The following is a 20,251-nucleotide window of genomic DNA, read 5'->3' on the forward strand; positions in this document are numbered from 1 at the left end:
GTATTGCCTATACCCAAGGGTAAAGCATGAGCTAAGAAAGATTTTCCAAAAAATAACTGTGTGCTTGGAAAATCACCTCAATTTCGCATCTATCGAAAATGTTTACATGTGCCCCAGTCTCCCCTAGTTCTGTAATATAACTAGCCTTAGATACGGGTGGCTTGTTGTTCGTAAGCTTTTCTTTAATTTTTACAACTTAAGAGTAGTCTTTCCCGATCGGATCTGACATATCCGATCGATAAAGACTATTCTCAAATGCTAGAATTAAAGAAAAGCTTACGAATAGCACAGGGCAGCATCTTCCGAGGCCAAAGTCACCCACATCTACGGTAATTTGTTTTTAGAACATATTTTCTTTTGTTCGCAATTTTCTTTTTTTTATTAAATGTAGCAAATTAGATAAATATAGATGAATAAAAATCTAAAATGACACGAACGACGATGTGGTAAGTCTTTGCCACATATTCTTTTCAATGCTTTTTTTTTCTAAAGCACATACATTATTGCACAATTTATGCTCAATGTGGTGCATTTTGGCATACAAAGCGACAAATTATTGCGTATTCACAATGTTGACAGCATATAGGGAAGTAAAATGCGGAGTGAGATGGCTAGATAATTTGCGATGATCATTGACAATAAAGTATCAAGATTTCAATGGTATATAGTATTCAAAGCACAGCATAGCCCTAGATTGTGGTGCATTTCAAATGCGAACAATGTTATTGCCTCTCGGTTAGATTGATTTGAATTACACAAAAAACTCCATAAATGGGAGGAATATAGGATGCGTGGCGGCAATTGAGATGCATTGCACCAAACAAATACAAGAAATACAATATGTACACAAGAAGTTGTGCAATTTTAATTAATCGCTCAATTTAGAGACATGCCTGGATGAATGATTGTGACCAATAATATGTATAATACGTGAAAATTCAGCCGGAACCAAGTGTTGGCATATGAATGATAGATTGACACGTTAGTTACTAAAAATAGAGGTGAAAAAGACACCACCCTCCACTTTCTAAAATCAGTCATCATTACTTCATCATCAGATCACCACAGTGACATTCTCTCACTATAAAGGCCTGCATAAGTTGCAATTTGCTCACCACAAAATCCACGCACATAATTAAGAGGAGTGAAGACATTGATGTTGGTACGGCGTCGAACTATTTTCAATTTTTGACTGAAAGCCAAGTCGACCAAACTTCTATTTTATCGTGTAAAATTTTCTTGCATGGTAAAATTGTGTCGTGCCTTTTGAGATGGGGATTTTCACCAGAATTATGAGTAATACTTCTGCCAGAAATTTTATGGAGAAATTGCAACAAGACAGTAATGTTCAACATTTCCGCAGAATAGCTTATATTATACTTTCTTGTTTGCGTGATTGCTCTCAGATGGGGGAACCGCTTTTTAATATTTCTATATGTCTCATATTTTTTTTTAACAGGTCCCATTCTAATGTTTGAAATCAACATGCGCACTACCCATTTGTGTGATCTCTCGAAAGGTGATGCGTGGAAAAAAGCTTGAGTCAATTTCAATTTATTTTTGTCACAACATATCTTTCCACCAGTTAGTAAAATGATCTTGTAGTGTTGGGAAACAACCATGATACTATACTCTGGTTCCTAAAAATCTCTCATGTGTCCTAATTATATTAATGACTCTTATTTCCGGCGCCTGTATATTTGTCACTTCCCAAGAAATTATTGATGTTTTTCCTGCATTAAAACCATTTCTCTTTCTTTTTCTTGTTATTCAAAAAAAAAATCTTTTAGCCTTTAGTCTACACTGAGAGAAAAAGTGAATCTTAAACTTATATTTTTTGACGACTTAATTTTATTCTACCAAAAAAGAATAAATTTTATTCTAAAAGAATAAATTTTAATTTTTTCATTCATATCTCAGATTAATTTTTAGTAGTTTTAGTCTTAAATTCCAATCTTTTTCGGAGACTTGTTTTTAGTTTTCACTCTCCCTGAGAGAAAGAAACGAATATAGTGCAAGGCAAAGTGTCCGTGCTATGTGAGAGAGTGAGAAAAAGAATTGTGCGTCTGACGTGAAATGGGCAGCCATTTTGGCAGTGAACGCCAAGCTGTTAGCACCAGAGGTAAATAATTTTTTTCTTTATTTTATTTTACTAATTTGCGATGATTTTTTAGGTAGATGGATAGCAAATAGCAACTGCGAACATGAAGATATCTGTCAAGTTGAGAATTCAATGGGATTTTAGGTTTGTGCGAGACTGAAGGGGGACTAAGTGAGGAAGGTGTAAAAAGCATCTGGCAGAATGCGGCATTATCAGGAAAAAAACATTTGGAGATTCTAGAAGCTGCAGCCCTCTCCAACTTCCAAGTGTTAACACGACCAGTTCATTGGAGACGTAATCGTCCTCCAACATCATCTCACGAAGTGGATGAAAGAGAATGCGGTAAGTGCAATACAAATGGAATAACCGTCCTAACCTAACTTCCCCGTGGGGGCGTCCGGAGCGTCGACTTAGATTTGTTCCGTGTCTTAATTAAGACAAGTTAGTTTTTAGTGGAAATTGTTGTGAATTGTCTTTTTAGCTGGAATTTTTTCAGTTTCCAGATACAAGTTATGTAATTTTTAATTAATAATCTGGGCCTTTGGTTTAGTTAAAATTCCCGGGTGCAAGTTGAATACTTTATGATTGCGAATCTTGAGCTTTAATATTATAGGAGTTTTTGTGTTCCCGGATGAAAGATTTGTGAACTTTCAATGAATATCTTAAGCCATTGACGATGTAGTTGGACTTCTATGCGTTTCCGGGTGCAAGTTGGGTGATATTTAATAACCTGAGCCTTTAGTGAATGTATTTGGAGGGTTTAAGCTTCGCGGAGCAAGATAAATATAAAGCTTGTTACCTTATTTTAAGGTAGAGCATGGACCATAGTGTCCATTAGTAGCTGAAGGAGGAGAGGCATCAAGGAGCCGCTACGGCCATTGGTATCTTACAGTCTTTGTACAGTCTAGAAATCTTATATTTCAGTATATGTTTTGTATTTTTGACGTATGTATCTAATGGCAGATTGATAATAGTTGGTGAAAGAATAACCTTAACTATTAGTTTGTGTATATGTATGCAAGATGCACTAGGAGGTGCAGAGATACAGGCACAGGTTATAAGACTTTTCCATGTATTAGAATAATCGATATCTTTATATATTTATAAAGATTATCTTTTTTGAAAATTCCGCTTATTTTATTAGTATTTATTCTACCCTAACTATATTTGGCATATTTCTGCTTAGATTAGGAAAAAAATTTTATTTATAATTTCTCACAAATTATGTTTTTAATACTAAAACTCACTTATTGAATATTTTTAACGATGTTTGAAATCTTTCAGATGATGATGGATTTTAACTCTGAAAACCCAAACATCGGTGATGGTGCATCATTTGCAAGCAATTTTGCTCGGATTGTCACTAAGCTCCTGTACATCATAGTGATTGATATTAAAGATAAACCCAATAAGCGGCTACTGAAGAAATGATCTTACAACAGAAGGTAATACAATGATCAGATCATTTTTTATATTGTTTTATCCTAAAATTCAATTTCTGTGGTTGTTTCAGACTCAAGAGATTGTATCCTGCTTGTCTTGCTGAATACTTTGATTCTCCCATACCGTAAGAGTGGTAACAAGATTAAAAAAAAATAGCATAATATTAAAATAATCTTAAAATTATGAAAAATAAAGCTAAATTTCATTCTGCTTAATGACTTATTTCTATTCTGTTTATTCTTGGAATTAGTCGAAATTAATCTTGAAATTAATCTGCTGCAGTCTTAAATTTAATCTGCTAGCTTCTAAAAAAAAGATTTAAAGTTATTCGAAAAAATCTTATTTTTAGTTCCGACTTGATTTTATTCTTTATAGGACTAATATTAAGAATAAAAAAATCTTAATATTTTTTAAGCCCTAAAAAGACTTGAAATTATGAAGAAAAGATTAAATTTTAATCTTTTTTTTCTCTCAGTGTATTGTACATTCCTTGATGCTCAAGAGTTCATCCTCTCATCACCAATCATCTCGTTTGATTCTATTCTCAAGTCATTCAAGAATATATTGGATAATACATAATTTATCGTCATGTTGACGTGTGTCACTTTGTGTTGAACAGTGGAAAAGATGCGGAATAAAATGTTATAAGAAGCATTTATTGTAACATTTCAGAATGTCTCGCAATGAACGCGGACAGACAGTCAAATTGACGTATTGAAATAGTTTTAGAAAAATATTCCTTTTCCTCAGCAACAATCATCATCTTGTATTCTTATAACAATATTATGTATATAGCCAGTTCGATACAGAAACAGAACTGTATAGGAGAATTGTTATACCTTAAATAGGTGTGTTTGGTTCACATAATTTCTCATTCAATTTCTATCACAATATTTCAGTAAATATAAGAGAAATGCAGGGTATTGACTGTGAAATGTATGTTATATATTGTCTATTGCTCTAACTCAAAAAGAATGATTTATGTATATAATCGCTTGCTTTTTCGTTACATACATGTCCTATCCTCTGTATCTCATTCACTTCCAGGATATTTTGTTTAAATACATATTACAGATCTAAAGTTTTGCTGAATTACTATGAGGCATATTTTATTTAGCTAACCGTATTAAATGATTAAGATGCCAAACGGTAAGTGATATGAACTTAGGTTTTTCATTTCACTTACCTAGATATAATTGCAATGATCGTAATTCCCATTCTCACGTCCATTGATTTTAGTACAAAAATTAGTTACCAATGATAAATTGATTCAGAAACGATTGGAATTGGTTAAAATCGTTTCTGAATTCGAAGATCTGTACAACAAGCCCAGATGTGATACCATTCAGATGAGAAATACGCTATATAGAGCTTTTTTAACCTTTGACCATGAAAAACCATTATTAGGAATGATGCAACGTTATTTTCATATATAAACGAAATGTCCGCCTTGGTAAAGCGGTCTTAATACTAGAGGTTTAACCCAGTTCCCCAAGGCCTCCAAATCCTATAGCATACAATTTTATTGTTTTTTGAGAGCCTCATAGTTAATTTATCTTTAATAATCCAAAGTTAAACTTTTCCAAAAAAAATCGTGATTGTTAAGGAATTAGGGGAAAGTCGTCTGCCTTTAAATGCAGCAGCCTTCAAATGTTGCGATTTTTTCGTTGTTCTCAAAAGCATAAATTATATTCTATTAACTATTAGGTAGATATCCATCATCCTCACAAATCATCAAAAAATGGGGAGCCTAGCTCCTATTTCCTAGATGCTAGATAAAAAAAAATGAAAATGAGCTCTAAACTGTAATTTTGATGCTCCACAAATCATGTAATTTTTCATAGTAAAAATCATTTTACAAATAAATCTTCCATTGTGACACATAGAAGGTTAATCAGGCTTAATATTTCTGTTAATACATTTTGGTTCAGATGACACAATTTTTGTGGGTGGCAAAAATTTGAAAATATGACCCTGCAGCAGCCTTTAAATGCTAATGTCGTGTGCCTTTAAATCCTATCTTTCCGTACATCAAAACATGTGAAATCGAACTCCTACTTTTCTCTGACGAACGACATACAAATACTTATAACCTGCTATCTTGCTCCGGCCGGGATGTTTCAAGTTGACAATTTTCAACTTCAATGGCTTTTTCTTCCAAATTTTCAAGTGCAAAACAGTGCTTCAGAAAAATGTGAAGAAAAGTTATTGTGTAATGTCTTTTGACTGCAGTGATGATTTTAGTGAGTGCGTTAGGCTTCAATCTAATCATTTATAGCCCATTTAGTTTTATTGATTCAATATTCTCAGTGAAAAAAGAACATTTAAAGGCAGCTGCCTCGCGTTTGAAGGCAGACTATGCCAGCTGCCTTCATACAAATCGACATCACTTTTTTAATTTCCTCAGAAGGAAAAACTGAGGACTTGCAAGTGCTAAATGAGGTAATCATATACGCCGAATGAACAAGAGAATTTTTTGGTGTAGTAGAAAATAAAATCCATTTTGTGGATTCTTCAGAAAAAAATCTTAAATTTGGAACTCCATTTTTCGTTTGAAGGCAGACGACTTTCCCCTACTGCAGTTAAGCCATATGGCTGACTAAGCTACTGCTGTATAGGACTATGATCCTGCCACTCCTCACGTATTCGTCTAAGACGTGGGTCCTCAGCAAACAGAATTGCGAACTCTTAGCCGCGTTTGAAAGGAGGATCCTACGACGGATTTTTGGCCCCATATGTGAGGAGGGACGATTCCGGAGCCTATACAACCATGAGGTTATGAGCGCTACCGAGAGGTAACTGTCGTCAAGCAAATACACCTCAATAGGCTCCGGTGGGCTGGTCATCTGGTTCGCAAGGATGAGGACGACACAGCCTGGAAAGTCTTTAGGGGCGGACTCTATGCTACGAGGAGACGAGGTCGACGCAGCCTCAGATGAACCGACAGCGTGGACCAGGACGCCAGCTCATTAGGGGTGCGGAATTGGAGAACAGTAACGCGTAACAGGCTCGAGTGGCGACGGGTCCTGAGTCAGGCCAAGACCAGTAATTGGTTGTAACGCCGGATAAGTAAGAAAGTAAGTAAGCCATATGGCTAAGCCTTAGGTTTGAAAGCCAGTATAATCTCTAAAACATATCCAAGAACGAAAAAACAATCCCAAAAACATGGATTTGGAAGGGAAGGTGAGGGGGAAGCGGAAAATGAGGGACATGTTAATGGTCCCACGATCGACTTATGGAGGGTCCTCCGAAGGTCCCAAGTTTTTATCTCTAACCGTTTGGCCTATAGTTCTGTTGACCGCCGGACAAACAGCGTGACGTCAAAAAACTCGAAACTTCAATTTTCCAAAATTCTACCATAATATGACCTCTTGAAAGGTAAGGTGTCGAAATGTAGATATAACTCAAAATCGAGGGATTATACTGCTCTCTCTGTGGAGTTCGAGCAGTAATAAGTAGTATCTATTAAGGGTGCAGTGTCTTGACCCGTTTGGGCTGCCAGTAAAATTGGATTATTCCATTATAAAAATCAGTGATTTTATAAAGTGAAGACTCTGATCGAAATTTGACTTTTTTAAAAGGTCTTCAAACTCTATAAAGGAATTATCCAGTTCAAGGCGTTGTGAAATGCAAGTTTTACTTTTACCAAAATATCTATCTGTATTTGTTTTTTCTTTTATTTCCAGGCTCTTAAAAAATCGTGCAAGACTTTAACGAACGAATAGAAATAAAATATGACAAACTGTAATATAAGTAAGTTTTCAATGCAATGTGTCATTATATTGTTCCACAAAAGGATACTAACTAGTTAAAGAAAAAAAATTAAAAGTCAAATTTCAGATCATAATCTAACTCTTGATTTCGAGTATTCCACGAAGTTTTGTACATATCGGCATTCTCTTAATACTATAAGAGAGTGCCGATATAAGATATAGCAGACACACCAGTTACCTTCTGTGAATAACCTCAAATACTATTGATTATTTTCTTTGAAAAACTAAATAAACACTAGATACAGATCACAATTGTTCATCTACGTCTGATAGACAGATACTGCAATCGTAGGTGGACAAAGTGTTTCTCCTCCACAACTTCAAACTCACTTTTCCGCCACTTAAATATTGTCTAAGTCTCTTTCATATATTGTTTCGGTTAATTTACCGTGTATTCTTCACAATATGGCCCAATGATCTCTTGATTAGGTTGTTGCAACGAGGCGAAAAATAAATAATTTGACGTAACACTCAATTGGTTGCTTTTTCATACCAAAAAAAAAATCCCAATTGAAGTATAATAATCAGCAGAAAGACCTAGAATAAACCTCCACAAAAGACAAGTAGTTTAGCAGTTTTACTCAAACCACCTACAGATTTGTGTGAAAACATCACGCACAATAGCCAATTGCTTTAGATCATATGGGACATAATTCACATAACTTGGGAAGCATGAGGAGTGAATTTTCATTTATAATATAATAAATTGTTGAGAATGGCTTTGAGAGAAAATCATATTTGCAGACACAGCACGTGAAACTAAAATAGTTCAAATTCAGGTGCTTGGTAGAAAGAGAGATTGTCCCATAGATTTTTTTTTGTGGTAGCGGGTGGTCGGTTGAATTTGAGTAGATTTTGTGAATTATAAAAGAAAACACCATATATCTCTCGCCATGTCCATTATTTATGTCCGCTGAAATAGATTAAATTCTCACAAATGGTGTTTTTGCATTTCCATGTCATATTGGTATTTTGTAATTAAAAGCCCACCCAATTGGCTGATAGATGTTACAATCTGTAATTTAGTATTCAATAAATTACACACTTTGCCAATCTAACCCAACGCTACAATAACTATATTTCTTTTTCACGTTATAGGTATACTCTTCTGTATGCAAAAATTTATTGACAAGTTAACACTCTGCTGGTGTATAATTAGGGGAAGTCTGAATAACTAACTCTGAATTTATATCTTTGCTGTCTCTTTGAACGATCCAAAGAAGGCAGAAAAAGAGGCATACAGGCACACGCAATTATTAGAGCCCCAATTTCCACTTAATTCAGTGAAATCTATATCTGTCTGTCTGATATATCTCAATTCATTCTATACCATTCGCTGTGTGCGAAAATGTCTATGCCTTTTCTTTTTGGAAGGATCAGAAAACCATTGACTGCTAAAATGGCACATGACGGTCTCTTAAAAGTAGATAAAAGAAAAGTGAAACAGTGCAGTATTCTCAAAATTTTAAAAAGAGTTCGCAAAGCATCGTAATTTTGTAGGGGAAGGGACGAGCAGGGGAAAATTAGAGACATGTTAGTAGTCCTTGGGTAGACTTATGGGGGGGGGGTCTCCGAAGGTCCCAAGTCACTATTTCCAACCGTTTGACTTGTAGGTCTAGTAATGGTCAGACAGACGGATACAGAAAAACAACGTGACGTCAAAACATTCGAAATTTCACATTTCCAAAATTCTACCAAAATACTACCACGAAATACTACTACGAAATTTCAACAAATTCAGCAAAGAAATGAAGATATTTGTCAGAAGTGACGTGTCGTTAAGTGTGGAAAATCTTGAAATCTTGGTTCTTAGCTAAGACATTTTAAGTTCCATTAATGTTTCGCGTCAGAATATGAAATCTTGATCTTGGAAATATTTGACAGCTTGAAATTTTGATCTTGATCTCGGTCTCAGAATTGAGGCCAATAATGGTTTAAAATTTTCTGATTTTTTGTATATTGCATTTGACCATAAAAACTTTTGACCAAAACTGTAGAACGACCAGATAATTTCACAATACTCTTGAGTTCCTAACCAGGTTAATAAGATCAGGGATACCAAAACGCAATATCTCCAGGCGTGTCCAGCCAATTTTATGATCAAAAGGGTAAATTGAAAAAACTCACAAAACATTATGGCATTCTAAAATTCTCTTTACGATTCTCATGTATACATTAATACAATTGAAATTGAACAGAAAAAAAAGTTCGCAAAATTCTCACATTAAAATATTTTTATTACTTTAAACGAACTGAAGGGATGGTAATTAAAACTGTATTTTATTACACATAATCCTGTTGAACCAATTTCAATGCATTCTTTTGAAAGATCCTGAAGGGTTATCAGGCCCGCACTTCGTTTGTTGATTTTGCTTAATCAAATTTTGTATTTTTAAAGTAAAAAAGAAAGAATTTTTATTTTTAGTCAGTTTCAACAGCTTCAATTCCAACTTGAATTTTCAAGCATTTAGTAGGCTTACGAAGAGAATCTAACATATAGCATTAGGATTACTGGTTTTATTAGTAAAATATCTAAGCAAAATGTTAGAACACTTAAAATATTATTGTATTTATCCCCAGGCTTTTTAAGGCCCTAAACTTCTGTAGTTCTAATCTTTATTTTGTAGTCAATGGCCAAACAAAATCGAAGTGGTATACACTCACGCGAAATTCTCCATCATAACGTTCCAAGAATGCCACATGAAAAGCAAAAGAATTTAAATGTGCAACACTTCCACACCATCAAAACAACTTCTTCAGCTCCCTTGCCTCACGATTTAAATTCAAACTGACAGAGGCCTTTTACAACATAATTATTTAATTCAACATAATATAAATTAAAAATAGAACTAACGCTCAGCATTTGGCTGGTGCACCAACAACGTGCATCGACATTGAGAATTGGATGAAGGGGGGCAAAAGAGCAAAAAAAAATAAATAAAAAGAATTCCATTTGAATCAGTGTTTGAGATTCAAGCAGGAGGACTTGAAACAAGCAAAAACAGCCCATAATGTCTCAATGCACCGCGAGGATGTGGAAAACCGCACAAGGGAAAAATATCAAATTACGATTTTTTGTACCCCTCATCTTAAGATCGTGATAAATGTCATAATTTGGTGTTGTTCTCAATGAATTTATCCCGTCACCAGGGAGCACAAATGTGAGTGAAATATTATGAGAATTCTACGTGACTGAATATAGACAACTTCTCAAATTTCCTGAATATCCCAACATTTTAATCTCAAAGGATTGAATGAGTTGACTGAGAAAGATTTAAAGGGGAGAATGCATTGTTCTTATCCAATATTCCTTCTATTCAATTGGGAATTATTGAAAGCGCGGCAGGAGTAGAAGAACACAAACATCTCCTAATGAATAATAAATTGCAGCGAAATAGAGAATATTTACTCCATGGTGGTGGCAAGAAGGGAAAGAATCGAGACTCTGGCGACATTCGAAACCACTCAGCCAGCAAAAATCCAGACCATAAAGCAGACAAGCACACTCAGGAGATGTTGTACATGCATATTTTCGTTATCGTAGCCGGATTCTCAACTGTGCACCTCCATCATGTGCACATATTTTCCATTGGATACAGCACTTTGCATCCTCGGAATTCCTCAATGCAATGGCATCTGAAATACACGCACTGAATGTTAAAGTCGCCTCAACATAATTCCTCTTTTACTGATGGCTAAAAACTTGTATGGCTAATGGAAAGTAGCAAATGATTTTTTTTTAATCTTCAAAAACCTCCGGAAATATTTTGCTTTACTCAACTATTCAATAATCTTTGGATTTATCTTCAAATGGCTTAAACGGTTTGAACACAAGAGTTGGGTGTTTTTTTTTGTAAAATCTTCTCATTCCTTTTAAAGACTCAAAGTGTTCATTGGTGCGAAAAACTTAATGAACAAATTGCTTCTGAGTACCAACCTCAATTTTGTCTTCCAATCAACCAGTAGCAACAAGATTTAAACCACTTGCGATGAGTCATGAAATGCCACTGGCATCCTCATCGAACCTTTAGCATCAAACCGCACTTAGCACAAGGCAAAAATCCAAAAATTACAGCACTCACGCGCGCTTATTTAATCCCCCTCCTGGAACAATTAATGTGACCAACAAGCTGAGATGAAAAAGAAACCCAATAATATGATTAATACCAAGAATGTCGACTCTTCTTCTTCACTGAGAAAAAAAGTGAATCTTAAAATTATATTTTTTGACGACTTAATTTTATTCTGCCAAAAAAGATTAAATTTTATTCTAAAAGAATGAATTTCAGTATTTTTATTCATATCTCAGATTAATTTTTAGTAGTTTTAGTCTTAAATTCAATTCTTTTTCGGAGACTTGTTTTTATTCTTCACTCTCTCTGTGAGAGAAAGAAACGGATATAGTGCACAGCAATGTGCCGTGCTATGTGAGAGAGTGAGAAAAGGAATTGTGCGTCTGACGTGAGATAGTCGGCCATTTTGGCAGTGAACGCCAAGCTGTTAGCAGCACCAGAGGTAAATAATTTTCTTCTTTATTTTCTTTTACTAATTTGCGATGATTGTTTCAGGAAGATGCATAGAAAATAGCAACTGTGAAGACCATGAAGATATCTGTCAACTTGAGAATTCAATGGGATCTTAGGTTTGTGCGAGATTCAGGGGGGACCAAGTGAGGAAGAAGAAAAAAGCGTGTGGAAGAATGCGGCATTTTCAGGAAAAAACATTTGGAAATTCCAGATGCTGGAGCCCTCTCCAAGTGTTTAATTATGACCAGTTCATTGGAGACGTTATCCTCCTCAAACATCATCTGACGAAGTGGACGGAAGAGAATGCGGTAAGTGCAATACAAATGTCCAAACCGTCCTAGCCTATCTTCCCTGTGGGGGCGTCCAGTGCGTCCGGGGCGTCGACATAGATTTGTGTGTTAATGCAAGACAAGCTAGTTTTTAGTGGAAATCTTTGTGAATTATATTTTAAGATAGATTTTTCAGTTTCTGGATACAAGTTATGTAATTTTTATGTAAGTTAAATGCTTTGTGATTGCGAGTCTTAAGCTTTAGTTGGTATTATAGGAGTTTTTGAGTTCCCGGATGAAAGATTAGTAAAATTTCAATTAATATCCTTATCCATTGAAGGTGTAGTTGGACTTCTATGTGTTTCCGGGTGGAAGTTAGGTAATATTCAATAACCTGGGTCTTTAGTAAATGTATTTGGAGGGTTTGAATTTCGTTGAGCAAGTTGACTATAAGGCTTGTTACCTTATTTTAAGGTAGAGCATGGACCGTAGTGTCCATTAGTAGCCAAAGGAGGAGAGGTATCAAAGGGCAGCTACGGCTCTTGGTTTCTTATAATTTTTGTACAGTCTAGGGATCTTATATTTCGGTATATGTTTTGTATTTTTGACGAATCTAATAGTAGATTGATATAGTTAACCATTTAAGGACGATTGGGTCACAGGTGTCCCAAAAAAGAAAATTTTTCCAACACCCTTCTAAAGTTTGGTTTAAAAAGGCAGAAAAAGTGATTTTTTTTTCAGACACCCAATTTTTGACCGTTTCGTCCTTAAAGAGTTAATTTTTAATTTGTGAATATGTAGGCAAGATGCTCAAGGAAGTCCAGGGTTACGTGCAGATTATACGACTTTCTCATGGAATAGAATAACCGATATTTACATATATTTAGAAAGATTTTTTTTAATTAAAATATCGCTTATTTTAATTAGTATTTATTCTACCCTAAATTGTAAAAATTATATTTATAATTTCTCACAAATTGGCTTTTTTATACTAAACTCATTTATTGGATATTTTTAATGATGTTTCAAATCTTTCAGATGATGATGGACTTTAACTCTGAAAAATCAAACGTCGTCGGTGATAGTGCATCTTTTACAAACAATTTTGCTCGGATTGTCTTGTCACTAAGCTCTTGTACATCATAGTTCAAAGATAAGGCCAATAAGCGGCTATTGAAGAAAATGTATGATCCCCTTACAACAAAAGGTAATAATGATCAGATTACTCTTTATATAGTTTTATCCTAAAATTTAATTTCTTTTTTTTTGTTTATTTCAGGCTCACATGATTGTATCCTGTTTCTCTTGCTGAAGGCTTTGATTCTCCGAGACCGTGAGAGTGGTAATAAGATATCAATAATTCAAGACGCGGTTACTGGTTATACTCTTAAAATTATGAAAAATAAAACTTAATTTCATTCTGCATAATGACTTATTTCTATTCTTCTTTATTCTTGAAATTAATCTTCTGCAGTCTTAAATTTAATCTGCTAGCTTCTTAAAAAAAGATTTAAAGTTATTCGAAAAAAATCTTATTTTCAGTTCCGACTTGATTTTATTCTTTATAGGACTAATATTAAGAATAAAAAAATCTTAATATTTTTTAAGCCCTAAAAAGACTAGAAATTATGAAGAAAAGAATAAATTTTAATCTTTTTTTTCTCTCAGTGCACTGAGAGAAAAAGTGAATCTTAAACTTATATTTTTTGACGACTTAATTTTATTCTACCAAAAAAGAATAAATTTTATTCTAAAAGAATAAATTTTAATTTTTTCATTCATATCTCAGATTAATTTTTAGTAGTTTTAGTCTTAAATTCCAATCTTTTTCGGAGACTTGTTTTTAGTTTTCACTCTCCCTGAGAGAAAGAAACGAATATAGTGCAAGGCAAAGTGTCCGTGCTATGTGAGAGAGTGAGAAAAAGAATTGTGCGTCTGACGTGAAATGGGCAGCCATTTTGGCAGTGAACGCCAAGCTGTTAGCACCAGAGGTAAATAATTTTTTTCTTTATTTTATTTTACTAATTTGCGATGATTTTTTAGGTAGATGGATAGCAAATAGCAACTGCGAACATGAAGATATCTGTCAAGTTGAGAATTCAATGGGATTTTAGGTTTGTGCGAGACTGAAGGGGGACTAAGTGAGGAAGGTGTAAAAAGCATCTGGCAGAATGCGGCATTATCAGGAAAAAAACATTTGGAGATTCTAGAAGCTGCAGCCCTCTCCAACTTCCAAGTGTTAACACGACCAGTTCATTGGAGACGTAATCGTCCTCCAACATCATCTCACGAAGTGGATGAAAGAGAATGCGGTAAGTGCAATACAAATGGAATAACCGTCCTAACCTAACTTCCCCGTGGGGGCGTCCGGAGCGTCGACTTAGATTTGTTCCGTGTCTTAATTAAGACAAGTTAGTTTTTAGTGGAAATTGTTGTGAATTGTCTTTTTAGCTGGAATTTTTTCAGTTTCCAGATACAAGTTATGTAATTTTTAATTAATAATCTGGGCCTTTGGTTTAGTTAAAATTCCCGGGTGCAAGTTGAATACTTTATGATTGCGAATCTTGAGCTTTAATATTATAGGAGTTTTTGTGTTCCCGGATGAAAGATTTGTGAACTTTCAATGAATATCTTAAGCCATTGACGATGTAGTTGGACTTCTATGCGTTTCCGGGTGCAAGTTGGGTGATATTTAATAACCTGAGCCTTTAGTGAATGTATTTGGAGGGTTTAAGCTTCGCGGAGCAAGATAAATATAAAGCTTGTTACCTTATTTTAAGGTAGAGCATGGACCATAGTGTCCATTAGTAGCTGAAGGAGGAGAGGCATCAAGGAGCCGCTACGGCCATTGGTATCTTACAGTCTTTGTACAGTCTAGAAATCTTATATTTCAGTATATGTTTTGTATTTTTGACGTATGTATCTAATGGCAGATTGATAATAGTTGGTGAAAGAATAACCTTAACTATTAGTTTGTGTATATGTATGCAAGATGCACTAGGAGGTGCAGAGATACAGGCACAGGTTATAAGACTTTTCCATGTAATAGAATAATCGATATCTTTATATATTTATAAAGATTATCTTTTTTGAAAATTCCGCTTATTTTATTAGTATTTATTCTACCCTAACTATATTTGGCATATTTCTGCTTAGATTAGGAAAAAAATTTTATTTATAATTTCTCACAAATTATGTTTTTAATACTAAAACTCACTTATTGAATATTTTTAACGATGTTTGAAATCTTTCAGATGATGATGGATTTTAACTCTGAAAACCCAAACATCGGTGATGGTGCATCATTTGCAAGCAATTTTGCTCGGATTGTCACTAAGCTCCTGTACATCATAGTGATTGATATTAAAGATAAACCCAATAAGCGGCTACTGAAGAAATGATCTTACAACAGAAGGTAATACAATGATCAGATCATTTTTTATATTGTTTTATCCTAAAATTCAATTTCTGTGGTTGTTTCAGACTCAAGAGATTGTATCCTGCTTGTCTTGCTGAATACTTTGATTCTCCCATACCGTAAGAGTGGTAACAAGATTAAAAAAAAATAGCATAATATTAAAATAATCTTAAAATTATGAAAAATAAAGCTAAATTTCATTCTGCTTAATGACTTATTTCTATTCTGTTTATTCTTGGAATTAGTCGAAATTAATCTTGAAATTAATCTGCTGCAGTCTTAAATTTAATCTGCTAGCTTCTAAAAAAAAGATTTAAAGTTATTCGAAAAAATCTTATTTTTAGTTCCGACTTGATTTTATTCTTTATAGGACTAATATTAAGAATAAAAAAATCTTAATATTTTTTAAGCCCTAAAAAGACTTGAAATTATGAAGAAAAGATTAAATTTTAATCTTTTTTTTCTCTCAGTGTATACGCACAATTTCAACAAGTTTTCTTAATTAATTCTCTCCATTCAACAACTTTTTTTTTTATTTTCCTAACGAGTATTTCAAAAAAAAAAACCTGGACATCTTCCTCCTCAGTGGACACCACAATAATACAATATTGTGTTCATCAGAATTTAAAGAATTCAGGCAAGTAAAAAATTAAGAATTTTTCATGCAATTTTCATGTGACATTTTCATTAAATTCCGGTTTTCATTAATTTAACATCAGTCTTCTTAATATACAATTCTTCTTGCAATTCAATCAAAAGCCTTTTTTTGTATAACCTTTCTGCACAATGTGTTCATTGTGCATTTTGTGATTGTACCCTGATGCACGTAGGCAGAAAATCTTTCGATCTACGTCCTGTTTCACATTATATAAAGGATGATGAAGGTATATTTTGTGAATATAGAGAAATAATATAAAAAAAACATACGGTTTAGTGCGCGACTGATGAAGAATCAAACTTCTCCACACTTCTTTATATGACCTTTTTTAATGTATTCATACTTGTTTTATATTTCACTTTTTACTCTTTCTCTCCTTCATATTATTTTTTTTCTAAAAATTTATTTTATAGTATGTTCCCACACATTGCATTTCTACAGATGAATAGTATCTAAACTATTTCTCAATATTCATATGTACATTTTCTTGTATTTATGATTCTCAAGAACTTAAGACTTAAGAAACAGAGTGCATTCATTATTTCAGGGATATTTTTTATATTATATAAAATCTTTATAAAGTTGGTAATAACATCCAACTTCTTTTTTTCAATATTCCATTCAAAACATTTTGAATAATACAAATTTTTATTGTTCAACATCCTCCTTTTTTTCTACTTCTTCATCCTGGGTTAAGTGTGATATCTATAAATGGATGGAATTGAGCTTATAAAATAAATTACCATAATTTTAACGTTCTCAGCAACTCACAAAAGTTTTCGTGTTTTAAGAATGAACATTTTTATACAACTCGAAGTATAAAACTATTCTTTCCAGATAAATAACTAGGGGAGACTGGGGCACATGTAACCATTTTCGATAGATGCGAATTTGAGGTGATTTTCCAAGGACACCGTGATTTTTTGGAAAATACTTTTTAGCTCATGTTTTACCCTTGGGTATAGGCAATTCGTCGAGGGTAATGCGGATGCTGGAAAACAATTGAGTTTTCCATAAAAATAAAATTTGTGTCCCTGTGCATTTTTCTCTTTTCACAAAATACCTGGGGTAGAAGTAAACACTTTCTGGGGAGGATGTAAACACCCTTTTTTCCACCCTTGAAATTAACTTTGCACCACTTTCGATTATTTTAATTACTTAAGAGATATATAAAGACTGTATATTTTTCAAAAAATCACGACACTTTTTACAAAAAATAATTAAAATAGCAAAAAAACTAAGAGCATGCAAATTAAAGACATTTTTCAATGGATTTTCCCCATATTTTGACATCATGTGACTTTTTATTGAACACAGCGCCACCAATTTTTTTCGTAATCTATGAGTTATAAATATTTCGCATGAAGGTCATTTTCCCGCTCTTTTACCTACTCATTTTGTGAAATTCAAATTGCCTGTTTACATCTACCCCAAATGCTGTTTTCTGACCAATTATTAATTCTTTTGAAATAATGAGAATCTCAATTTCTCTAGTAAATGCATTAATATAATCCTAAAAGATGTAGGAAAGAACTGGTATTGCTACATTTCGATTATTTTTCACAATTTTTAATTTCCAGGTGGAAATCCAAATGATCAAAATAATCGAAATATCAACATTTTCAGGAAAATGATTTTTATTATTAAAGTATTAGGATTTTATTGACCAATTTATCTGTGGACATACATCCCCATGGTATCTATGAATGCTTATGGGTTTTATCCTCTGGAGTCTTAAAATTAATGAAAAAAATCACAGTGTTTACAACTACCCCAGATTACTACTGCCCCAGTTCCCCCTATAGATAAAATGCCTTATTGGATATATATAAATTGTTAATTAATTATTTTAGTTAGTATAGTGTACAAGTGAACGAGTTGAAAGGCATGGTAGAATCTGACATAAAATTTGATTTTTCTGTGTTGCCTTATCAATCATCTAAAGAAGCCGTCCTCCCAATCGATCAAATTCGAACATTGAAAAAAAAAAATCATTTTCTGCCTACCCACAACAACAATGCCTGGGATATAGAGGAGAGCATTGAGGTGAACAAAAATCAGGCACCTCTATCTGGGCGCTGGAACATCAATTTATATTCAACACATTTTCAAATGAGAGGACAAAACTCGGACCAAAAATTCCAACCTCTGAATCTTTTGCCTGTTGCCTTCCTCTGGTATTCTTCTCAGTTGCACGTCTCACCTTTCCCCGGGTGCAGCAGCAGCATATATCCAAAAACTTGGCGTTGATTGAGACATAAAATACTGAAGAAGAAACTAAAACAAGTTGACAGGAAGACATATTTGGGACTCCTTTTTCTTAACTCCCTCATCCATCCTCTTCTCTTCACTCTAAATCAGAAAATCATAAAAGATATCGGCAGCCCAGAGAAAACAATAATAATCATAATAATAGAGTTGGGGATGGAAGTAGAAACAGCTAAACACTCTTGCGGACAAACACGGCAAAAGAATAGGGTTTAGGCGAGCATTATACAAAAAAAAATATCTCAATGGATTTTTGCTGATTTCTTGTCTCGTGCTTCTTCTTTTCTCCTCCACATTGTGGAGAACCAAGAGGAGCACATAGTCTACCTGAAAGAAGACAACTTCTGCATTATCCCTCCACACCCCCTCAGTCAATCTATAACAGCAGAAAAATCTGATTCTTTCCTTTTAGCCTCACCGTTGATCGGTGGAACCTTGACGAAGACTATAAAAAAAGAGCCTCTCCGCAGCTCGTTAGTGTGACTTTTGTTGGATATTCTGTTTTCATATTAAATTCGTGAGTCTTCTATTAATGAGGTGTTTCATGGAAGATTCTCTCAGACGCTCTCCACTGTGCGCCACATAGTGGCTGCTGCGCTGACGATGATCAAATTTGAAACATGATCAACATTCCTCCCTGGATGACGTCACTACCACCATACACACCCTCTTCCCAGAAAGATTTACTCCAGAACAGTCAGCACTTTTCTCAAGAGATCCAGAGAGATTAAGATTTCGACCAAAAGATAAGAAAGAGGATATTCAAGCTTATTGGGAACTTCGGTTGCAATGGTTGCAATGGATTTAAAAATAAGAAAAGCATAAATTCCTGAAAAGGGAACACCATACACAAGAAGAAGAAACATAAAAGCCATCTAATGCAAATTCACAATTCCTGTGTCCATTTTACTTCATTATGCTAATGTAGAGCTTTGGAAAATAGATTTTTTTTTGTATCCTTCTTTGTCTCATAATTCTCTATAAGCTACACAATTAGAATTATGTTTAGATTTAGGCTTAGAATGAAAGTCAGACAAGTTTAAAATTTTTCGAGATGAAGGAATAGGGTAATGGCAAAGATTTTGTCCAATTCCCTTCTTTCACATAGAAATCCTAATTTTATTTTTAATAATAAATGAATTAGAAGATCGCTTTGGAAATCCAAAAAAATACAGTAGAGTCCCACTATAGGCCATCGCTCTATAGTTCACAATTTATCGACCGTTGATTTCAAAACACTGATTTTAAGTTAGGTTATGTTTTTTAGTACGCGACATGAAATGTTGTCATGATTATTTTAATATTTTTGGCAAATTTTATTGAGTAGTTGTGATAATTGTGTTCCATAATGAAGAGAGCGAGGACAAGTACCACAATCGCAAAGAAAGTGGAAGCCGTTGAGCAATTTCAATACTAAAAGTAGTTGAAAATTTAAAAAAATTACATGGACTATAATGCGACCCAAGTGTCAAATCTGGAACCAAATATGAACTATAGCAAGACTTTACTGTAAACATTTTTACTTTCCATTTCGTTCGCGTTGTGACTAAGGCATTTTCTGTTCGAATTTCGAAATGTGTCATTTACTTTGTTGTCAAAAAAATCCAAACAATAAAGCTCATAATATTCCTATTCCATTAAAAGAAATCTCGTCATAATCATTTAGTAACTCGTTTGACAACTTCTCATATTAGAAATTTCTATAATCTTGGACGAATTTTTAGTATGAAAATTCGAAATTCTATTTGTAATCTTCTATCCTCAACGATATTTTAGATAAATATATATTTTTCAG

At 33.9% G+C, this 20,251-nt stretch overlaps 1 protein-coding gene and 1 long non-coding RNA gene across 10 annotated transcripts in view; one reads left to right on the top strand and one right to left on the bottom strand.

The window, feature by feature from the left end:
• LOC129799715 (interference hedgehog) overlaps positions 1 to 20,251 on the bottom strand; it is a 107,689-nt gene that overhangs the window by 58,387 nt on the left and 29,051 nt on the right. The window lies entirely within an intron of this gene.
• Positions 11,508 to 13,535, top strand: LOC129799783 (uncharacterized). Its single transcript, XR_008751549.1, has 3 exons — positions 11,508 to 12,151; positions 13,151 to 13,319; positions 13,392 to 13,535. It is a non-coding gene; the product is annotated as an uncharacterized LOC129799783 (long non-coding RNA).

Source organism: Phlebotomus papatasi, chromosome 1 (genome assembly GCF_024763615.1).
Source record: "Phlebotomus papatasi isolate M1 chromosome 1, Ppap_2.1, whole genome shotgun sequence".
NCBI lineage: Eukaryota > Metazoa > Arthropoda > Insecta > Diptera > Psychodidae > Phlebotomus > Phlebotomus papatasi.